Source organism: Drosophila melanogaster, chromosome 3L (assembly GCF_000001215.4).
Source record: "Drosophila melanogaster chromosome 3L".
Taxonomy (NCBI): Eukaryota; Metazoa; Arthropoda; class Insecta; order Diptera; family Drosophilidae; genus Drosophila; species Drosophila melanogaster.
The window spans coordinates 10,286,945-10,309,009 of record NT_037436.4 but is presented as its reverse complement, the minus strand read 5'-3'; the positions used below and the strand labels follow the sequence as shown (position 1 = coordinate 10,309,009).

General features: G+C 40.6%; 3 long non-coding RNA genes across 6 annotated transcripts in view; 2 read left to right on the top strand and 1 right to left on the bottom strand.

Annotated features, from left to right (window-relative positions):
- The window catches only part of lncRNA:CR46004 (long non-coding RNA:CR46004), a 13,923-nt gene extending 11,591 nt beyond the window's left edge, over nt 1–2,332 (bottom strand). Inside the window, exon 1 of one of the 2 annotated variants that reach the window (NR_133207.1) lies at nt 1,878–2,332. This is a non-coding gene — a long non-coding RNA (long non-coding RNA:CR46004). The remainder of the gene's footprint in view (nt 1–1,877) is intronic. The other variant, NR_133208.1, reaches the window with a different exon arrangement.
- On the top strand, nt 1,042–22,065 carry lncRNA:CR46003 (long non-coding RNA:CR46003). 3 transcript variants are annotated; one of them, NR_133206.2, is made up of 1 exon: nt 1,042–22,065. It is a non-coding gene; the product is annotated as a long non-coding RNA:CR46003 (long non-coding RNA). The 3 variants fall into 3 exon arrangements; NR_167795.1 differs by having other exon boundaries at nt 1,742–22,065; NR_167796.1 differs by having other exon boundaries at nt 5,386–19,023.
- On the top strand, nt 7,196–7,645 carry lncRNA:CR46449 (long non-coding RNA:CR46449). The gene has a single exon (NR_167828.1). It is a non-coding gene; the product is annotated as a long non-coding RNA:CR46449 (long non-coding RNA).

The window sequence follows — 22,065 nt, the reverse complement described above, 5'->3', positions numbered from 1 at the left end:
ATTCAGTTCTAAGCTCATAATTGGCAAAGTAGACAACCCCTACCAGCCAGAAATCCGAATTCAATCCGAACAACTAACGACAAGCACTCAAGCAATTCGCATCCGTCGAAATCAATTCGGTAATTGACAGCGGAGTTGCCCGCGGAACATGATTTGCAAATAATGCACTTGAATTTGCATAAAGAATTTGCGAGTGCAAAAAAAAAACAAAATGCGAGTAAATTCGCAAAAATTTATGCAAATTAGCCGGCGTGTGTTGTGATCGATGTATTGCAATTAAATCCCGGCTGCAGCTGCAGCAGCCCCTAAAAACGAAAAAAAACCAGGCCCTCAGGTATGAGCTCGAAAAAAGCTCATTTGCATATAAAAAAAAAAGAGGTACGCATGGGGTTGTATCCTTCAGCTCATTAACATAACCCGAAAAAAGTACAAAATTCTGATGCTGTCTAACAGCTGCGCTCGTCCTGATTTCCTGATTTTCCAGCCAGCCAGGTTCAACGGCCGTTTGTCTCACTAACCCAAATTAAAATTATGTTAATGAACGGTGGCTGCGACGGGGAGAGGAAAAAGGCGGCGGCACGAACAGGACCAAAATCACGGCCAAGGACAACGAGTCCTGCGCTTCTCATTTGAGTAATGAGCAGAGTCTGGGCGGAGCAGCGACGTCGACGCCGCCTGCGGCAGAGAGGTCCTGGCAAAGTCCTGGCTGCCTTTGCTCCTGTTACTCATTAATTTCGCCCATCGCATTTTTGCATATTTTTCCGCCTGCAAATTTTCTCCTCTTGTTTAATTCTCTCGCTCTCTCTCTCTGTCTCTCTCTTTTAATTTCGTCCTGTTTCATTTTTCATTTTGTCCCTCGCTCATTTAATGACGTCACAATCGGCGAGTGAGGTGAGAGAGCCAAAAGAGCGGGCCGGAGTAGCGCTCTCTGTTTTGTGTGTCCTGGCATAATTAAGATTTTAATTTATGCAATTATTTCGCCGGCTGCCCTTGTTTTCGTTTTCGTTTGCATTTTCTGGCTCTGATTTTGATTTCGCAGGATGTGAAGTTATTTTGGCGCGTTGGCTCGTTGAGTGCGGTTGTGTTTTTTTGGCCGCGTTGCGATCGAGAAAAGTGATCTTAACTTATTCTATATGGTGATGATAATCACTCGATATATGAAAGGAATTTATCTTTAATTATACAAGTTATCCAAAATGTGTTGTGACTTTTGTGATTTGTGATTTTTATAAACTGTTTCAAAATACAATTTTGAACCAATAAAATTAAAAAAAAGAACATTATTAGCATTGAAAGATGCATCAGTGATCAAGAATTATTTTAAACATTTTACTTTTCTTTTTAACACTCGTGATCATACAAACACTAAAACTGAAATAATGATTTTATTTCAAAATTTTCCCTAATGACATCAAATTATGTTTCGTCTAACTCTTATTAAAATTCGAACTTTACAAAATTGCCTTCGTGTTAACTTGCAGTTATTTTCTTAATGTCAGATTAGAGTGTGCTTTTGAAAATACAATGTAAACTTTTCTTAACAGAGGGATTCTGTTTTTGAAAATGTATAAAAAATTAAAACAGATTATTACGCTCAAAAACTCTCTTAAAATGGACTTCTTTTCGATTACATTTTTTTAAAATGTTAGTGACTTCGGTAATTCACAAATTGAACGAAGTTAACATTTAAAAAAAAAATACTCATAAAGAACAACTTCAAAGTGGTCATATTTCTTGAAGTATCTGATATACTGCTTTCATAAAATATTAAAAATTGATATCTTCAAAGTTACCAAGAATTTCAATGTAATTATTTTGCCAAACTTTACATGAACACTTTAGAACAGTTTCCATTATTTTTTGGGTCACTCTCTTACCTTAATAGTGATATTTTATGAATTCGAAAATGCTCTGCTTCTTGAGTTTCCTAAGCCTCACAATCCATCAGAAAAATATTTCTCAATTCGAGTGTCATTTTCTGTAATAAATCATCGTAGGTTGTTCAAGTTCACCGCGATGTCACAATGTTAATCCACGGATATGCCCAGCGAATCTAAGTATTTTTTGTATTTTTGAAATGGGGATCTATGAACACAACCGCACCGACACGCGTCGCGTTAAGGAATGATTTCGCCTGCGACTCCAATAAGATACTTTGGCTGTGGTCCTCGAGTTTCGAGACTTCGACTTTCTTATCGCACGCACACGAATTGGAGTAATCGCGAGGCGTCGGCGTCAGGAATTCAAGGGGGATTCACCGGGGGTGTTCCAAGGACCGAAGACCGATGACCGAAGAACGAAGACTTGCCGGGCGTAAGGCCCGCCAGCTACTGCCCACAGAACTTCTGGCTGGCATTTGTTTTTGTGGTCCGCTCACACACACACACACAAGCATGGCGAAACGCAACTCACATACACCCTCATAGGCGTTACCCATACAGTCGCACAACTGGAAGTCCATATTGCCACCCCCAAAAATACTATGGTATTGAGGGAGAAACGTCAAGTGTGTGACGCTGGCAGCGCTGCTTTTTTTGCCCAATTTACAGCGCAGTCGCACTTGCAATCATTTCTCTCTCCGCAGAGACCCCTTATAGCCCTCTCTTTTTGCCCGAACAACCCCTCTCTTTCTACCCTCAGGTGTTGGGCCTTTCTCCTTCACAAAAAATGCAAAGAAAAAAAAAGAAGTGAAAAAACAGTCTAGTAAAACTGGAGAAAAGAGAAAACTTCCAGGCAGCACACGTACCCCTTAGACGAAGTACTCACCACGCTTTCGAAACCTTTTCTGGCCATTTGTTGAGCGGGCTTTAAGGGCAGTACTAGCCACGTTATCAGCCAAATGCCAGCCACGCATTTTGTCAAATTCAAAGGCAAACAAGGCGAAGGCAGCCGGGTATGAGGAGCAAAATAACAAAAAAAAAAAAAGAAAATATATCTAAAATGGGAACTGGGGGCCTGCTAAACTGAGCAGCGACTGAAGTAGAAATGCTTATACGCTGGGGATTTGAGCTTTACAAGCGTAACAAAATATGTAAAAAGAAATAAAGAAAAGCCGCGGCATGAGAGGTTCTCAACCCCCAGGATAAGAAAGGAATTCCTCCTCCCACCGCCAGAAACCCTCAGATATAGATGCGTTGTATCTGTATCTGAGCGTGCAGGTTGGCGTGTATCTATGAAGTTCCTTCCGTTCGCCGCCCGATGAATGATAGATGGATTATGATTTTGTTTGGCGTAAATTGAATTTTACCGCCTCGCACAGCCCTCGACCCCCACGCCCTTTGTTGCCAAATATTTAAACTTTAAACACGCTCCGATCGCTTGAAGCTGTCAACTTTTTTTTGCGACTGCATTCATTTGGCGGCGGAAATCAAGTTAACGAAGTAAAAATACAAAATGCAGCAGCAACATGCCAACAACAATCGCCAACAAGGAAATGTCCTCGGGTAAATGGCAGTGGCTTGATGATGGGGTTACCCTTTTCACTATTTTATAGATAAGGGGAGACACACGGATTCGTGGCGCTGAATCGATAATGGAGCTTCTGCACAACCAATAAATAAACAAACCAATCGAATCGGGTTGCCAAAGAGTTGGAGAAGTTTAAAGAAGTGCTTGATATGTAAGAGCTGTAAATCACACGAAGGATAAATCCAAATGAAGAATCATAAAGCGAGATTTGAAGATGAACTGACCTCTATTTCAATTTAAGACGGTTGCCTATGTAAATTAATAAAAAATCTATTTAAAGAGCTGTAAATTCTCGTTAAAAATTCTCAGTTCTTTCCGTTTTATTGACAATTTAGAAACTAACAGAAATGCAATAAATTAAATTCCACAAATTTTGAATGTTATTCTGCAGTGTTACTCGAATTAAGCCAATTTCCATAAATAACAAATTTATTTTATATACTTTTTGGAGCTTGGCTTAAAGTTTAATATGTAGCACTTTGGATTTTAACATTACATTTTCAGCTATATCTATTTATGCAGAATATTAAAATTCATCGGAGTATTTATGAAGTTATTTAAAATTTTTTCAATTTCCTATTGGTAAAAACATAAAGTTTTAATACTATTTATTGGCATTCCAGTTTGAAATTCCTTCTCGATTGCAACTTATCTCCCGAATGCATTTGTTTGTTTTATTTACAGAAATTTTCACTTTAAGCTAATCCAAATTGCATTCCGGGGCAAATATTTCCCCATCTCCACTGGCTGCTCCTCAATTCTGTGCACATTTTTATAGATTTTATGTTAGTTGGATTTTTACTTCGCTTTTTTTATGAGCCACAAGCTGTAAGTAGTAGTACTCGAGATATTGTTGTTGTTGCTGCTGCTGCTGCTGCTGCTTCTGCTGTCGGGCTGTATGCAACATATTTTCATGGATCAGCTGCAACTTCAATTCAAAGGGATGCCAGAGGCGGTGGCAAAGGGGGGCTTGAAAATTCTGCGGGAACGTAGAGAGCTGGGCTTTTGGATGGCTGTGATTTTCTCGAGCCATGTCTGTCAGCCTCGGCTGCCATGCCATGCTTATTGCCAAAGCTTTTGTTATGCCGTCTCACACAAACTCGCATCCAACTATGGTACTATGTTATATAAAAGTTGAAATCCGCTCGGATGTGTTTTTTTACCAACTGTTTGTGTGTGTATGTGTGTGTGTGTGGGTATAGTTACCGACTTTTATAAGCAGCAAATTTTTATTTCCCCCATACTTTTGCTTACCACTCGCATGCGTCATAACTCAATAACCAGCTTAAAAAGGGGGTTGAGGCTTCTCAGGGGGGTTGGCAAAACTGTAAGCTAACTGTAATCCTAATGAAACTACAACACACACACACTCGCAAGTTCTCTGCATTTACATGCAACAATTTGGCAAAAAAAAAAAGGAAAGAGAAAAAATAGGATGGCAAAAGTTTCCTTCTTCCCATTGAATCCCTTTCGCTTCTCGTCATCCACAACTCGCCTGCCCGTACTGGAATTTATTATAAGATCCCTTTCTTCATATATGAATGCGAGAAACTTGTAGTTGCCGCCCATGTTGTTGTTGTTGGTTGTTGCTGTTGCATGTTGCTGCTGTTGTGATGGCAGCAACATGAATATTTCGACAACATCAAAAAGGCATTTCGAGCTATTTGGCTTTCGCAAAATATTTTTTATTATAATTTCCCTAGTTAACTGGTGCATGTGTGGGTTTCAACAGCAGGGGATAACAATGAAATTACCTACATTTTATTCAGTTATGTGCCTTATTTCAATTTGGTTTCTACACGTTTGCCATAACAATGCGATATTTCTAAATTACAATAATTTTTTTAATTTACGATTTTTCTTGATTATTTCCTAAAATCGCCTTCTTTTAATTTGTTCTTAAAAATAAGTGATTGTAAGTGATATGTAACTTCTACTATTTTGAAGCGAATTGTAGCAAACCCATATGCTTGCATACATTTGCAACTCTTGGAATTTAATAAAGGCAAATTCCTCCTGAGCAGCGACTAATGACCATCGCTTGAAGCTAATCAGGCTGGCATGAGGTCGGTTTCGTTTTGATTTTGGGGATGGGGTTTCCTTGGCCCCTCTCTGTACTTTTCCCTGCGAAATCATTAATCTGCCACACTCGCTCAGACATCAGACGTCAGTGGCAGGCATCCACCAGAGGTTTCCCACATCTTCCCCCTCATCTAGCCCCAAAAAGGAACATTAATTTCCTCTGGTGCGCTGCTTAGGAGACATTATATAGAGTACCTGGTCGATCGAATTCTGTGATAGCTTTAGCTGATTGCACACAAAACGGATTTGCCTAGCTGCACATCGCAAAAACCGCGCCCCGAAAATCGTACCAAGAATAACACAAACGAGACGAATCTTTCGATTCCTTTGTGGCAATGTCTGCAATTCGCATTACGCATACGCCGCGTGAGCCTGCGAATGCTTGTTTGATGTTTCCAACTCTGCTATCAGTGTACAAGTGTTTATGCTTGTGTGGGTGTGCGGTTTAATGTGTGTGTGCTAAGTGTGTGTGTGCGTGCTTGTGTTGCTTTATGATGACATGCCAAACATTTATGCAAAATGCTAATTTAAATCCAAGTCGTGAGCTAAGGAAGTTGTTCAACTTGCTGGTACAGTGGTAGTAGGTATAAAATAGAGAGATACATTTATAAATTAGAGAGATACTTTTTAACTATACAAAAAAAAAATGTATTGAATGTATTATCCCATAATCTGTTAAGCTTATGAATTATTGAATACTTTTTATATTCCGGTACATGTATAAATGCGATTCTGGGTTATTAAATTGTATTTATTTAATTAATTATACATCTGAATAAGATTTTAAACCCAATATTTAAGACTCTTAATGATATTTATCCACTGTACTGGTGTCTTAGGCGTAAACGCCTCTTCATCAGCATAACTCGTCAGGCATGACATTCCAGCCCCTGTACTTGGCATCGAGTTCTGGTTGTGCTAATGCCTGAATGTCCGACTTACCGAATGAATATGAATAGTTAAATAGCCGGGGAATGATGGACTATCTTGGCCACACCTTTCGCTGCATTTTGGCCATCTTCGTTCCACTTCGCCCCATTGGCGTGGAAATACGAAAATGGCTGCGACAGGAAATTACGGCAGATCTAAAGCCGATATCTCGCATGGATATCTAACTGGTGCAAATCTTGAGGGGAAATTAGCTGCGAAAATGCTTAAAATTGGAAATTTAAATGTGAGCAGAGCGATTGTAGTTGTTGTTGCTCATTGTAATTTGCTAAAGTATTTGTGGAATATGAATTGCGAGCATTTGCATAAATGAAATGTGTATGTAAATGTCGAGCTCGTAATGCCAATCAATCACCCCAAAAAAGGGAACTCACGCACACACATGCGGAGCAGCTCCTCCCACACGCATACAGGCACACAAAACCAATAAACTAAATTCGCAAGGAGCGAAAAAAAAAACGGAAGAAGGATGAGAAACTCGAGCAGAAATCGTCAACAACATACATGATGCAGTGGGGAGGGTCCTTTGTACGTACATATGTGTGTGCGTGTTTGTGTGAGTGTGCCAACCCTTATCCTTGGCAGGATATTACATGCTTCAACAATGTTGTAGCATTCCCAATAACAACAACTCCGCTCAGAGCATTCCTGCCGAAAATGAAATTCTGTTTTGCATTTTATGTCGACATCTCCTGAACCCAAAATGTATAAAAAAAAAAGAAAATAATACATATAGAAAGACGAACCCGCCAAAGAATAAAGCAGAAGGAGCTAAAAGGAGCAGGAGCAACAAGGACATACAGCAGAAAAAAATGAAATCTAAACAAAATGCGTTCGAGCGTGTGTGTTCAATTACAATGTGTGTGATTGCTTGGCTCGCTAGGCAGCCGAAAAGGGGGCGCAGGGGGTGTGGCAGGACCCCGGACACACACACACACCCACACACCCGCTTTAGCATAAAAATTTACAATGCGAAATAAGCAAGCGAAACGAACGAACACAAAACGCTTTTTATTTCAATGTTCTTATTTTTTTTCTGGCTGCTGGTTTTCAGGACCTCCGCAGGACCTTTAGGACCACGAGCACGGCATCCTTATGCAAATAACATCCACACTGGCACATAAAAATAAAATAATAACAATACAATATTTTTTTGATGACAGCCGCCGCCCCAGAAGAGCGTTGGCACAACAATGCAAATACCCCACGCATCCCATCTATATATATCTTCGAATTGCGATTTGGGTTCAAGGTCTGCCCATCAAAGAAAGGTTTAATCGATAGCGAAATTCTTGGTCTGGGTTCTCTCTTAGTGTAAATTTCGAAGATATTCCTTCGACATCATGAATCATGATGTGGTGCCATCAAATTTTGTTTCATTTTTAATGCTGCCTGGAGTTATGAACTGAGATGATGCGGCGGTTAATGGGATCAGTAGGATGGGAAAAGAATCCAATTTTTGAGTTTATTAGTATTTCATTTGCTAATATTTTTTAGATAAAATTTCTTCAGGATTTCAGCAATTGAAGATCTGATGAAAATACTTGAATATATAACGAATACATCTACCATTTAACATTATCTTTAACAATATACAAAATAATATACCAGGTGAAATCAGATATATGAATGCTCATCGGGAAATAAATTTCAAGAGATAAATAAAATTCAAGAGATAAATAAATATCAAGAATTAAGTCTGAGCAAAATATTATGTCCAGATTTGATGTCGTTTTCAATTTGTATCAATCATCGTTCCGGGAACAATTAAAAATTCTAAAATTTCCATCAGCATAACTCGGCTAACTCTCTCCTGCCCTTCGAATGCAACAATATAAATAATTATTTTTGCATACACAATGTAAGGCAAACAACACGATAAACACAGGCTGGCGCAAAGGATGCATGGGAATGCGAGTGCGAGGAGAATAAGGAGCGAAATCACATTTGAATAACAATCATCATGCGAGTTATTTCAATTGACAAGGGGGGCGGGGCCGATCGGGGGGGCGCTGAAGATATTGAAAATATGAAAAGACACGAGAGTTGGAAAGAAAAAACACACGCGAAATCACAAAGAATTCATAATAAGCGTCATTGTCGATGGCAGCGAGCGGGAAATGAATAAAAATCAAAGTACATTGAGGAGTCCTGTGTGTTGACAAAGGTGAAAAAGGGTATGAGTGGGGGGCGGGGAGATCGAAGGACGAATGGAGAGGGAGTATTACTGAAGGGCACGTATAGGAATGTGGAATTGAATGTGTCGCACAGGATGTGTGCTTTTTTATTGTTGTATGTGCACTACACGGGTAGAAATAATTTAAAAATTTAATTTTTAACAATAAAATGTTGTCATAAGTGAGGGGTGGTCCTGTTGGAAATGATTATCACTCGTCACTCAGGCAATTCAATATTCTAACTACCGACTTTCCATTTTAAATTCCACCCACTTTAATTTTTGCTGACCTTTAAAATGGCCGGCCGTAAATATGAATCACCCAATTTTTTTTTTTCGACGTGTTGAAGACATTCCCGAAGCCTGCCACCATCTGCATGTGTGAGTCGAGTCGAGAGCCAGCCAAAGGATGTCGTAGCCTGGCAGGATCCTCCGCCTGCGTGGCCTGCATGAATTTTGAATGACAATTTGCAGGCGGCAGGAGCAGCAGCAACCAATCCCCAGAATTCAGGCCATTGTTCGCTTATTGAAATTTCAGCCAAAGGAAAACGGAACGAGCCACTTGAATTCGCAGGATGTGAGTGAGAAAATAAGGACATAGTGCCGTTGCTGTTCCGCTATGATGTGATGATGCCAGTTGACAAATTGTGGCAGCCAGCAAGTGGCATTTCATTTTCATAGCCACCAGTTGCGCTGCCATTTGCTCATCCTCAACATAATTGATTTCATTAAATGCGAGGGCAAACAAGCCGAGCAACAAGTTGCCACAGGAAAATGAGTGAAGTACGGAAAAACCACCCACTCTGCCAATGCCCGACTGAAAGTAAAAACAAATTAAGCTCTCACGACGGCGACGGCGAAATAATTGGGGGAATTTCCGCAAAACGCCCCAGACAAGCGCAGCAAGATGAAGAAGAGGAGGACTGAGAAAAACTGAGCCAGACACTTTGACATAATTTCCCCGCCAGCAGACTCTGCCACCCACCACCCCCTCAAGGACACGACCATAACCAACCCCAACAAAGTTTTAATTAATTGCGCCCGAACCACACACACACACACAAATGCCTGCTGCTAAAAGCGGGGGGAAAATGAAAATGAGTCAAGCTGCGAAAAGTTGGGCGTTCATTTTCACGTACACGAGCTTCTCTTGGGTTTCCTGAATTTTCCAAAGACACAGCAGCAGTTAAATGGCAAAGAAAAGTAAGTGTGTGTGTGTGTGTGTTTGTGTGTGTGTGTGGGGTGTGGGCCAACGAGGTCGAAGGAGCAGCACAATGTGGCTTAATTTCATTATGTCGCTTAAGATGTTGTTGCTGCTGCTCCTGTGGATGTTGTCCTTGCTTGTTTGCTGGATGCTGCTCCTGCAACTGAAAGTTCTCTTCGTCTGTTGCTCCTGGGATTCCAAATGTTGCTGCTGTAACTGCAGTTGCAATTTTTATGGTTCCTTTTTTTTTGTGGCTAAAGTTTCTTTTGCACGAAGTGCTGTCAAAATTTGTGCAACAAAGTTAAGTTTTACTTTACATTACTTTTGCGTCCTAGCTAGTTTGTGTAAACGCTAATTAATATAACCAATTTTATATGAATATGTATCGAATTGCCTTTATGTGTTTTAAGGATATGCTTCTAAAAACCAATGTTCAAAAACCAATTTAATATCAATAGCTCCTCTCTCATTAACCAATCCAAGGGGACTGTCAAGTGCGTTACTTGCAAAACCTGTAACAAGTAAAAAGTTTCCAGAGCGCAGTAAATTACAAGGGAAGAGAAAATCTCTCGAGATATAAATACATTATATTTCCGGCGGGCAACTTCCGGTTCCGCGCTGAATGCGGAGAAGCTGCGTAAAATTATTGAATGCAAAGCATAAAATCCTCAATCAAATTCATGATGCGTGAAGACGAAAGACAAAAGCGTTTCGAATTCGCTTCAGGTAGCCAAGGAAACGATGCCCTACATGCGGGCCTAGATTTTGGATTTTATATGCAGATGAGAGATTCGTCGGGATGTGAAAACCCATCCCACATCAGCCATCTGAGCATGAAATGTGTATTGAAAGTTTGGCATAAAAGTCTAATTAAGTGCGGACCAGATATCTAAAAAAAAAAATCGCAGTAACCGATACCAACCGCAAACACTCGAAACGTATAGAGTTCAATGTTTTTGCGTGGCGAGCGATGGAAAGTCAGGTATTGCGGTGTTTATATTTTTACTACCCCTATTGTCAATAAAATCGGGAGTAGGCAAACAGGAGATAGGATGCTCTCGAAACCCTTTTTTTTATTATTCGCCCTTCGGGCCGCACCCATTGTCTGAAGGCGATTTATTGCCGATTTGCCCCTTTGGATCGCAGAAAGTGCTTTTTTTTTTGGCCAGAGAGATAGAGCATTTATCTGATCTAACCCCTTTGTGATCTGCCATTGTCCCCCTGGCTTTCGGGCATTATTATAAATTTGCCTTTTAATTTACGTTACGCCGATTTCAGACAATGCCCGGCTATGAATATTCATAATGCCGAATCACAACCGAACTGACAATCGCATGTTAATGGGCTGGCATATGTTGAGGATTCCCCTTTCCCATTTGGCGAGTGAATGGGGTTAGTGCTCTGATATCTCTGGCAATTGCATAAAAATTGTTGATTTATGCCCGCCGATTTCGATTTTTCGCAATGCCAATATTTCTTTATGTCGCCGTCGCATTTAACAACACATTTACATGCTGTTTTGCGTGTCCTCTATTTTATTATTTTTAGATTTTCAATTTTACGGGTAGAAATGATGGGTGAAAGGGTTTCGTCATTGAATTGCCCATGAAATTTCAAGTGTTTTTCTCGATGTCACCGAGAATTGGGTGACTCTTTGGTATGTTCATCGAATGGTTAAAGTGGTTTGCTAACAAAAAACCGGAAGACTTGTGATATTTTGAGTAAACAAAATAATAGGTAATAGGCAATTGAGGATTAACAAAAGACTATTTATCCATGGCACAATTTATTTAATAGACATAAGAAGGAGTAAATGGAATATCCCTTTATGATATATTACTAAAATTATGATTTGGCAAATAGGTTATCTGCTTTATGACTAACGGAAACTAGATGAATGTTGTACATTTTATATAGACTGGTTTTCATTTTTTTTTAAACTCAAAATTATGGCCTGCAAAACTCAGATTTGCCTCATTTGACTACCCCATGGAGCTTGAGCAATGTGCATGTTCTAACCCATCATCAATACAAAAGATTCAGCGAAAGCAAAAAGCAGCGAACCTTAAGCCGCCACAAAATTCAGACGCCAGCTCATCAATCAAATGACAGGCAGCATTTACCAAATTTGTCAGTTTATAAGCCGAATAAAATAACCAAATGCCACGGCGAAAATCCCCAGCAGAACGCCTTCTAGAAAAGGAGAGACGAAGGACAGATTGATGTGGGCATTACGTGACCAGTTCTCCAGTTCCCGAAAAGGGGTTTGATCTGCTGATTTTGAAGGCCTCTCGCTGGGTAATTTATGCGCCGGCGTAAACGCCTCAGCGAAAAAGTAAAAAGTGAAAAAGAACTGAGGGCCCAGGAGGCTGTTCTACCTGGTCGGAGGATATGCGCATATAGCTATGGCTATGGATATGGGCATAGGACAACCCTCTCCATAGCGATTGCCCTTCGCTGATCCGCGCTGAATAAATTAGAATTTATGCGCGATTTGCATGACTGAGGCAGCGAACCCTTCACAGCTGTTCTGCGATTCCGAAGATCCTCAGTTTGTGCGTGAAGCTCGGGCGTGTTGGTTGCCACATCGAAATGGTGATGGTTCAGATGGACAGAGATATACGAAAGCCGGTTTTGGCACTGCGAAAAATTCCTGAGACTTTGAGTAGCAGATCAAAGTATTCATATGGTGAAAAAAACACAGGATGCTGCTTATACAAATGTGTGCACATTTCATTGACTTTAAAACATTTTCATAATAAATATAATACTAAAGTATCGAAAGATATTCAAAGCAGTGAATTTTCTCCCAGTGATTAATCCCCTATGGAAATAGCATTGGACTGCACGCATGCGTGACTCCTTTACGGTCAAGTGGCATGGCTTCGAGAGGGTTAATGTTGGAAAAGTTGGGAATTTCCCTCCTCAGGTTGTTCAATAGCAGTAGCTGAAAAGTAGTGGCTGCTCCTCCACTGGTGGCCACTTCACATGAGCCGACTCCTCAAGACCAAGTTAATAATATGAAAGAAATCACTTGGCAGCTTTGGTGCATTGTTAAAAGTTTTTAAGCCGCGCCTCAAACAGAAAAAAAAAAATGAAATAAGAAAGGGAAAAGCGCCGCCTCATATGTGGCAAACAAAGTTATTTGTGGTAGTGCTTTTGTGGTGCCCCTTTTCCCATTTCCCCTCCCCGCCCTCACCAATTTTTCCCGACAAAGGTAGTTCTCATCGGGCGCCAGCAAACTTTGCTGTTTGCGAAACTTTTTTCTCGTCGCTTTTCCTGCATTTTTTACACAATTTCTTTGTTGGACCATGGGGCTTTTTGGGGGGTGTGGACGGAAAATACGCAGTAGCTGCGGCAGCCGCTGCGTAAAACTTTTCACTTTGACTCGACTTTATTGTATTTCTAATACTTTGCCTTTCAGCCAAGTTAGTGACTTCGACGGCAGCATGTGAACAATGTAAGCGGCCAACGGTTGCCAAACTGTAAGCGTCCATAAAAATGTTTGGTCTCTGGCCACTCGAGCAGATTGTGGAGAAAAGGGGATATCCCAGGGTCTTCCCGGGGATCCCCCCATTAGTTCACTGGGGTTCAAGTGGAGCCAAGACAGCAATCTCACACACACATACAGACACACACACTCTTTCGCACACAGATTGCAGACAATTGAAAATTTTACATTTTATGACGCTGCGCAATTTGTGGCGGTTGCCAAGACCCAGCAAAATTCTTGATTCTTGAATAAGGACAAAGTTTTTGGGTGTCTTAAGGTGTCTTACCTATCTAAAACATGACACGCAACTTTGAATGTGGTAAAAAGGATAGTTATTTAGTTATTGAACTCAGGTAGTCTAGTATTTATTTCTTGAAGTGAGTACTGATAAAAAAACTGTCGGTATTGGCCAAAGAAACCATCATATAAACTCATATTGTTCAGAATAAATTGTATCATTAAAAATTCAAGAAATCTCGTAGAAAATCTGTAACGCTCTATCAAAACACTTATTCAAGAACATTTAGAATATAATAAAGAATAAACTAATATTTCCCTGATTTTTTCCCAAAACTAAAGACACCAAATCTAATGTATTTCCTTGCGAGACCTTTGATTGCCAACTAAAACTGACATGGCAGCTCAAGTTGACATCCTCAAAGGCTCTAAAGTTACCTTATTTATATGTGCACATATCGGCAATTGGATTTGGCTACAAATTGGGCAGACAAAGCCAGGCACATAGGTACCACTGCGTATTGGGATGGCACAAAGCTCGTTTGAGGGCCTTTTGTCGCAAAGCCCATTAAATGTCGGGCCACCAATTTGGCCAGGATCTGAATACGGCAGCAGTGGCAGCTGTAGAAACTGAACTGAACTCAACTGAAACGGAAACCCAAGCTCAAGCCGAAATGCGAAATACAGAAATAGAAAGATATATCGGAGGAGACAGAGAGTGTTGCCTTCTGGATCGACTCTGCCAAATGAAATGTGATGAATTGTACGTAATTTGGAAGGGCGACACATTTGCATGAGTAGGGAAAATCGCCACCCCCTCGCCACCCCTCACCATTCGCTACTTTTCCTCCGTTTGCCAGCTTTTCCTGAAAATGGCAAACTGTCAGTTTGGAGTTCTTCTCGGCAGAAACTGTGCGGCACTCACATCTCATTAATTTGTGATTGATACGCTGACTCTGAGCTCTCATCTTGCTGGGAAAATCCACCACCCCATCCACAAAGTCAGCAGTGTGTTTGTGCGTAAAGCGTCACAAATGAAATTGAAGTGTGTTTGTGATCCCATTACAAATAAGTAAAGGGAGCTTCCTTGAGGGAGGGAAGTTCTTGGGGATGCGGGGACTCTACACATTTGATGGATTTGCATGTGCTGTGACACAAGTCACTAAAATATCTTATTACACAGACACACACACACTGTGGCACATACGGGCTAACACACACGCACACACACTCACATGTCACAGGCAGCCATTTTTATTCGTAACTCATATAGGCCGCATAAACAAACAGGACCCGCCATTGGACTCAACTGTGCCTCACTTTTGCGAAATGCACCAAAGAAATATTTCTTATGCTAAGCAACAAATTAACAAATTTATTGAGTGAATGAATTATTTAACTAACATTTTATTGACTTATTAAATATTTAGCAAATTGAATCATTTCATACTTCCTTGATTACTTATATTTTTACTCTCAGTGTAGTTCCCACACTTTTCCTTTTTTGGTCCTGACGAAATTGTCTCCCATTTATTTTTCAACTTCGATTTTTGCCTGTCGCGCTTTGCGTACTTCCATTTCTTTTACTTTCTTTTTGCAAATTGACACCCTCTCACGCACGCACACACACACACGCACACACACACACACGCAATGAGAAAGCTTGTTAGAGTGGTTGTTGTAGTTTTCCCTCTGCATGTTTGCTTTTGTTGTTTTTATGTCTATCTGACTGTCAAGCTGCGGCTGCTGCTGGTTTTTTTTTCAGCATTTTGCGCTGCCTGCTGCTCCTTCGGCAGCTTCATCAATGCCGGAAGCGTGAAAATCTACAGCCGAAAGAAAGGGAAAAGTTCACAAATGGAAAATTACGGGTGCACACGTGCTCACACACGCTATATGTGTGTGTATGTGTGTAATAGCCACCCCCTGACCCACAACAACAACAGCGCATATTTTCCCAACCCCATGAACTCAGACTCGTTTGTCATTTCAGGTTGTTTTATTCAATTTCGAGGCAAGCGAAATTCGCAAAAAAAAAATGAAAGGCAAAAGGGAGCGCGATGGCTGCGAAAAAAACTCTTTGAAAATTTAACGCGCTGAATGTCATGCGATATGTCACACATGTAGCCCATAGACTGTTACGCCCCCTTCTCCCACATATATATTTTTATTTTTTTTTTTGTCAAACCGCTGCCTTATCGGCTGCCATATTAATGTACTGGAAATTTGCCATTTTCCCTTCATGGCTGAAAAATATATGCGAAACACCCCGAAATGGTTTGGGCACCAGAAAAGGAGCTTTTCATTTAGTTGTCAATGTTCTTTAATCTTATTTAGAGCTAAGAGCAGAAGTAAGAACCATTAAGCATAAATATCATTTGATATTAATACGTATACGTGCAGACAAACAAGACAGTTGAGCAAATAAATATATAATTCAAAACAGGGAACGAAGTTGCTCACTGCTAAAGTGAAGAATATTTGAATTGAATAAAATAATGACAAATAATTAATAAACCAAATCGATAGAATATGTGAATGCAATAAACCGAAAATATTTAAAAATACTTTAAATGCCAAAAGCCATAAAGCAACAACAAATTTTTAAATGATTATTGTTTTTTTTGTATTAATTATATATATTTTTTATATTTCTGAAGTCCTAGTTTTCTGAATCGGAACATCGTTATGTGTGCTGACACTTTGGCAACCTTTAGCCATTCAATGCCAACGATGCGTGTCCACAGTCGATTCTAATCAGGGAACTCCAGTCGGGCAGCAAAAGGCAACAAAATGGAGAGCTGAATTTCCATTCTTTTTGTCGGTTGCACTCGAATGAATTTCATTTGCGAACTGGCAGCCATGGAAAAGGGTCAGTTTTCGGGTTTGTCCACTGCTGATCCTTTTGTCAATTGCCCTGGCTTTTCGAGAGTTTTCCTTTCTCCTTCTGGCTTTTCAACTACCAAGTCGGCGAATGTCTTTTGGTGCTGCAAGATTGGCAAATCTGTAGATTGAATGACTTCTCATATTGTCGATTGATTGTCCTTGGAAAGGTAAGTGGGGTCTTTTGCTTGCCATAAGTGATTGTCGCGGCGATTTTGAGATATTTGAGTAATTAAATGAGCAGTTATTGGGAACCCAATCATATTAGACTATTGAAGTGGAAAACAATACAATAGGATCTTGACAAATGTTGACATATGTGTAGTTAATGATTACCAACGTTAAAGTAGCTTACAATACACTTACGTTTTAATATATCTATATAAAGCATAATATATAATATTTTAAACTGATGTTTTCTTTTAGTTTATCAACACAAAATGTTTAAAATTGTTTCTTTCAATTTCTTTGGTATCAAATACCATTTATTTTCTCACTTGAAAACTTTCTCGAATAGTTTTGTACCGAAAATAAACCCATTAACTTTAATGTGTCCTTGGTGGATCATAAATCTCCGGCAAACAAATAGCAGAATATCCTTTTGTTTTTTTCGCCCATTTCACTTCAACTTACCGCCCACGTAGCCCATTAATTTCTTGTGCCATTTTAATTTCGCTTTCATTTCGGTAGACGCTGCAAGGCCAAATGCAACAACATCTAAGACTGCGTCTGGGGAAGCCCCGTGGAAATGAGTTCGCAAAAGTGGGCGGTCTGGAAGGAAGTGGGAAGTGGCAAGAAAAACTGTTGCATTAAAGGCTGGGCGGCAGTCGCTACGTCATCGCTATTGCTGCTGTGAAAATGAGCCAGCTTGGTAGTTAGTCAGCGTTCGCTTTTCCTTGCTGCTGTGCTCCGCTTGTTTCATTTCATTTATTTCAGCCCGTTGCCGGTAGAATTTCCACAGCTTTTCCGCCGAACCCCACACCCCCTCCCCCCGTTTCATTTTCCTCTTCTGGGGGCTATAATTTCATTCGCCCATTAAAAATATACTTTGCAACCCACTCGGAGCGGAGTTGTTGTTGCTGCTGCTCCTGATGCTGCTGCTTTTGGTGTTGCACGTTGCTCTGCCATCGTCCTGCGTCGACGTCGTCGTTCGTTAGTTTGTTTTTGGGGCCAAAGCCGCAAGAGAGCGCGGCCCACATTTCCGCACCCGGCAAAAGAATGGCACACAGGCACGGAGAAAAATGTAGGAAATAGATTTCAATGAATGCTTAAAAAGGTTAAAAAAAAAGTTCATATGTCTTAGGCAATCATACTTAAACGTTTTTATGGTATAGTTTTTATAGCATCAGTAATGCCAAGCTTTTAAAATACTATTATACGAATTGATAACATACGACTTCGATTTTCAATTAACTATTATAAGCACCAAACATTAAATGGCAAGTTAAACGAATTAAAATCTTTTATTCCCACACACTCCCTTTTTAATTTAAGAGCTAATTACAACTTTATTGGATCCCCAAAATTTTATCGCCGTGTGGTAATGAGAGTTTTTCCAACTGAACCTCGCTGCGCAGCCGACTGCGCTGCCTCTGCTGGCGTTGGTGTGGGTGCTGCGCTCATTTTCATTTTCATTTTCGTTGATGAGATAATGGTTTCGGTGTCTCTGTTTTTCCTCTCGCTGGAAAACCATGATGATGATGAAGCTGCCGGGAGTGAATTATTTTAAATGTGGGTTTCAAGGTCAAGGTGACGGCGGTTATTGTTTTGCTTTTCGCGCTGCCGGCGTCGCCGTTGTTTCGCTGCTGCGTTCATTAAGCGCCGGCAGCGACGTCGGTTTTTCCTGCTTCCACTTTTCTTGTTTGTATTTTCTTTTTTCTTGATTAGCATAATGAAGAGGTGAATGAACCGGCGTTGGTGAATCAACTGGTGGTTGTTGTTGCCCCGCTGTTAATTATCATTTGTCTCTTATTTGCTGAGAATTTTTTGCGTTGATTTCGCTTTTGGCCCGAGGAAAAGTATTGCCTACTTGGAGGCGCCATTTGCCGGGGAAATTCTCCCAGGGCGCATTCGATAAAATTGCGAAAATTGCTGAGGGGCGAGAAGGGAGCGAAAGGGAGTGGAAGCGTCGAACGTCGACGACGCACATCAAAATATGCAAATTGGAATTTCAAAAATACAGCAATATTGCTGAAGCCTTCAGCTTCCACTCCACATCTCCAGCTTCTGCCACCCCATTTCCGCCACCCTCCTTCAAGCACCCAGCCACCCCATCACCCCAGGCACATACTTTTGTATGTGTACACAGATATCTATCTGACAGTAGTCACTCCAACAGATAACAGTGAACTATCATTTCGGGAAACCACACTTAAGTAATCTATTACTGATCTTAGATGGGAGTTAATTGTATTAGCCACTTTACATTTGTCGAATTAAATAACTAATATTAAAGAAATTATTTTGAAAGAGGAGTAAGCAAGACAATTAATGTATGATTTATAAGGACAATGAATTAATATAGTATAAATTTATTAAACAACTGAATCAAATATATTATATTTTTGAAACTAATGTATGTTCAAAGAAGATTAAATTTTTTATAATCTAATATCTAATTTATTTATAATCATATAGATTTTTATTTTTGTAAATTTCTTTATTTCAAACTTCCCAACTTCATAGCAAAGCTATCTATATAGTTAACCCGATTTTTGGGCGCATGCAAATTTCGTCGCCCTGCGGCTGCGACGTCGCTGCCAGCGTCGCTGTTTGCGGAACAGAGACAGACATAGAGAGCGAGCGAGATGGCATTGGAGCGGGTGGTGCGGGTGTAGAGAGCTCGACAGCCATTATTCGCCTTTGGCCTTTGGTGCTCTGCTTCTGTTTTCCGCAGCAGGGGAAAATTCTCAGCCCGACAGCGACGCCGGCAGTGACGTCGGCGTTTTTCGACCAGTGCGCATGCGCGCTGCCTTACGCTATCTTGCATCTCGTTCGCACTCGCTCGTCACCAATAGCAACCCCTGAAAAGCGGCGCTGTCGCTGTGTTTCATTTCCCAGGCGTTTGCAGCGGGAAATCGTGAGAAAATTGTGGTGAGGGGAATGTTTCGGCATTCGGCACGAGGAAATTAACGCCGGGTAATGAATGAAAATGAAAATGAGAAACAAAGACGGGCGAGAAAAATTACCCAAAATGAAGTTTTTCCAGCAGCGGCAAGTGCAGTGCAGCAACTGCGACGCTGGAGAAGCAGTCGGGAAAAGCCACAGGAAAATCGGCAGCATATTTAATGACGTAATGCGGCGTCGACGTCGCCGCCGCTGCTTCTGCCAGCAATTAGGCAACAGTTAAATTAAACGGGTTTCTAGTTCAAGGACACGACCCAGCGACGACGTGCCGGCGCAACAACAATAACAAGGGGGGGAAAATGAGTGGGCGATTGGGTGGTGCGGTGGGGATTCGGTTGCGTTGTCTGGAAGGCAGCCGTCCTTGCTCTGTTTTTAATTGAGATACAGAGATGTTGGGCTAAAGTGGTGGGAATTTTCGGGTTTGTTTTGGGCTTCCTTTGCGTTTTCCTCATGGCTTGAAAACTCATTGGACTACCACAACGTAAAATCAATGGTTAAGGAATTTGAAGTGCTTAATTAACAACAAATACGCAATTAAAAATTCAAAATAACTCGGTTACGTTTGTTTCATATCTATTTATAAATAATATTTATATTTCAGTTTGCAATTACAGCCCGTTTAAAACGTACTCTATTAGCTATATTTATTCATTTAAAATTTAACTTCTAATTGATTAATTGGTCGTTTACAATTATTATTTGTGCTCGTCAAGTTAAGACTTCTTCAAATCTTTAAGCTAATCATTCTTATAATTGGTTTATCCTTATTAGTCTTCTAACAAATACCTACGTTGAATGTCCTTTCCCTGTGCTCTCTCTAATTTTCCCACCTCTTATCCTTACTCACAATTTGTTAGCCGGCAACACGTGCTTTTTGGCCATTGCGAAACACCGGCAACGACCCGACGCTCATTTTCATTTGTGCGATTTTCATTTTCATTCATTGCGCCCACACCAGCGCACAGCTGCCTGGCTTTCCCCTCTCCATTTCCCACCTCATTTTCCATTTACCATTTTCCACCCGCTCTCGCCACTCTCCACGGTTAATGACGATGCCAGCAAACAGCTGATGACGACGCCGCTGTTCATTTTCTTTTTAATTTTCCGCGACTTGTTTTGCGCGCTCTCCTCGCCTTTATTTTTATCGCCAGATTCGCGGCCGGCGGGAAAACAGCTGTTCATTAGAAGGAAAAGCGAGGGAAATTAGCGCTCAAAAGAGTTGAGTTGCCAAGTTGTTTTCCCGCTTAATTGTGAGCGGAAGAGCAAGGATATCGATTGTTTTTTTAGGTGGTAAAGTAAAGAAGTGGGCGATGCGAAAACTTCACCAAGAAAAAAATGGGTTTCTCAATAAAACAGAAAAAAATATTAGATACTAGTATCAATAAATGTAATATCAATTATGTTCTCAAAATGTTTAAATTAATAAATTGTAATGATTTTAAATATATTTAATGTAAATATCTTAAAAATAGTTTTCTTGTAAGGATCACCATAATTTTAGATATGTATGCTGCTGACTTAATCCTATTTTTCTGGATACCCAATTCAGAAAAGGGGAGGGAGAAAAAAGCCTCTGAGCTGAGCCCGTCCAACAATTGCAACATAAAAATGTATAAGTATGCATAAAAGAATTTTCCTTTTCTTACGCTTTTCCTCCACGTTTTCCCCCTTTTCTTTCCAACAGCTTGCCTCTTGGCTCGTCGTGGAGGACGTTTTACATATATTTTTATGAGATAAAATAGAAAATTTTGTTATCAGGCAGAAGCGGCAGAAAAGGATATAAAGCAGCGGCACACACACACACAGGAGAACACACATTCTAACACATACACACATGGACACAAAGGCCCCACTTGAAATGGCAGAAACTCCTCCCCTTCTGTCAAACCATCACCATCAACCGCACTGAGTTGCCAGTGCCAACGGAAAATGTCTTCGGTTTGAGTGCTTTTCCGGGGAAAATGTAATTTTCTCATGGCAGCCAACAACCTTCGCTGTTCGTTCTCGATTCTCGCTTTTCCCCAGACCGTTTCTCTTGCCCGCTTTTCCAGAACGGAGCGTCGAACGTGGCGCGATTGAAGTGTCGGTCGGGTACCTAGGCGAGAAAGGAAACTTAAAGGATGCTCACAGCGAGCGCTTTTCCCACTGAAGAGCAGAGTCCCCCATCTTGACAGTTTCCTGTTGCCCTTTTTCGCTAGCGCCTTGCGAATTGCTCACGCTTGCCAAGTGTGTGCTTACGTCGGTGTGTGTGTGCACTGCAATAAAATGCGTAGCCCACATATAATAATTATTTGAATGCAGAATTTTTAAGTCTTACATTCATAGCAGATTTTGCAGTAATAAGTACCAACTTAAATTGGTTATAAAGCTCTTAATGTATAAGTAATCCAAATATTTAAGCACCAACTGCGAAAAAAAAAACTTAAACAATTTAAACGTTAATACATTTTT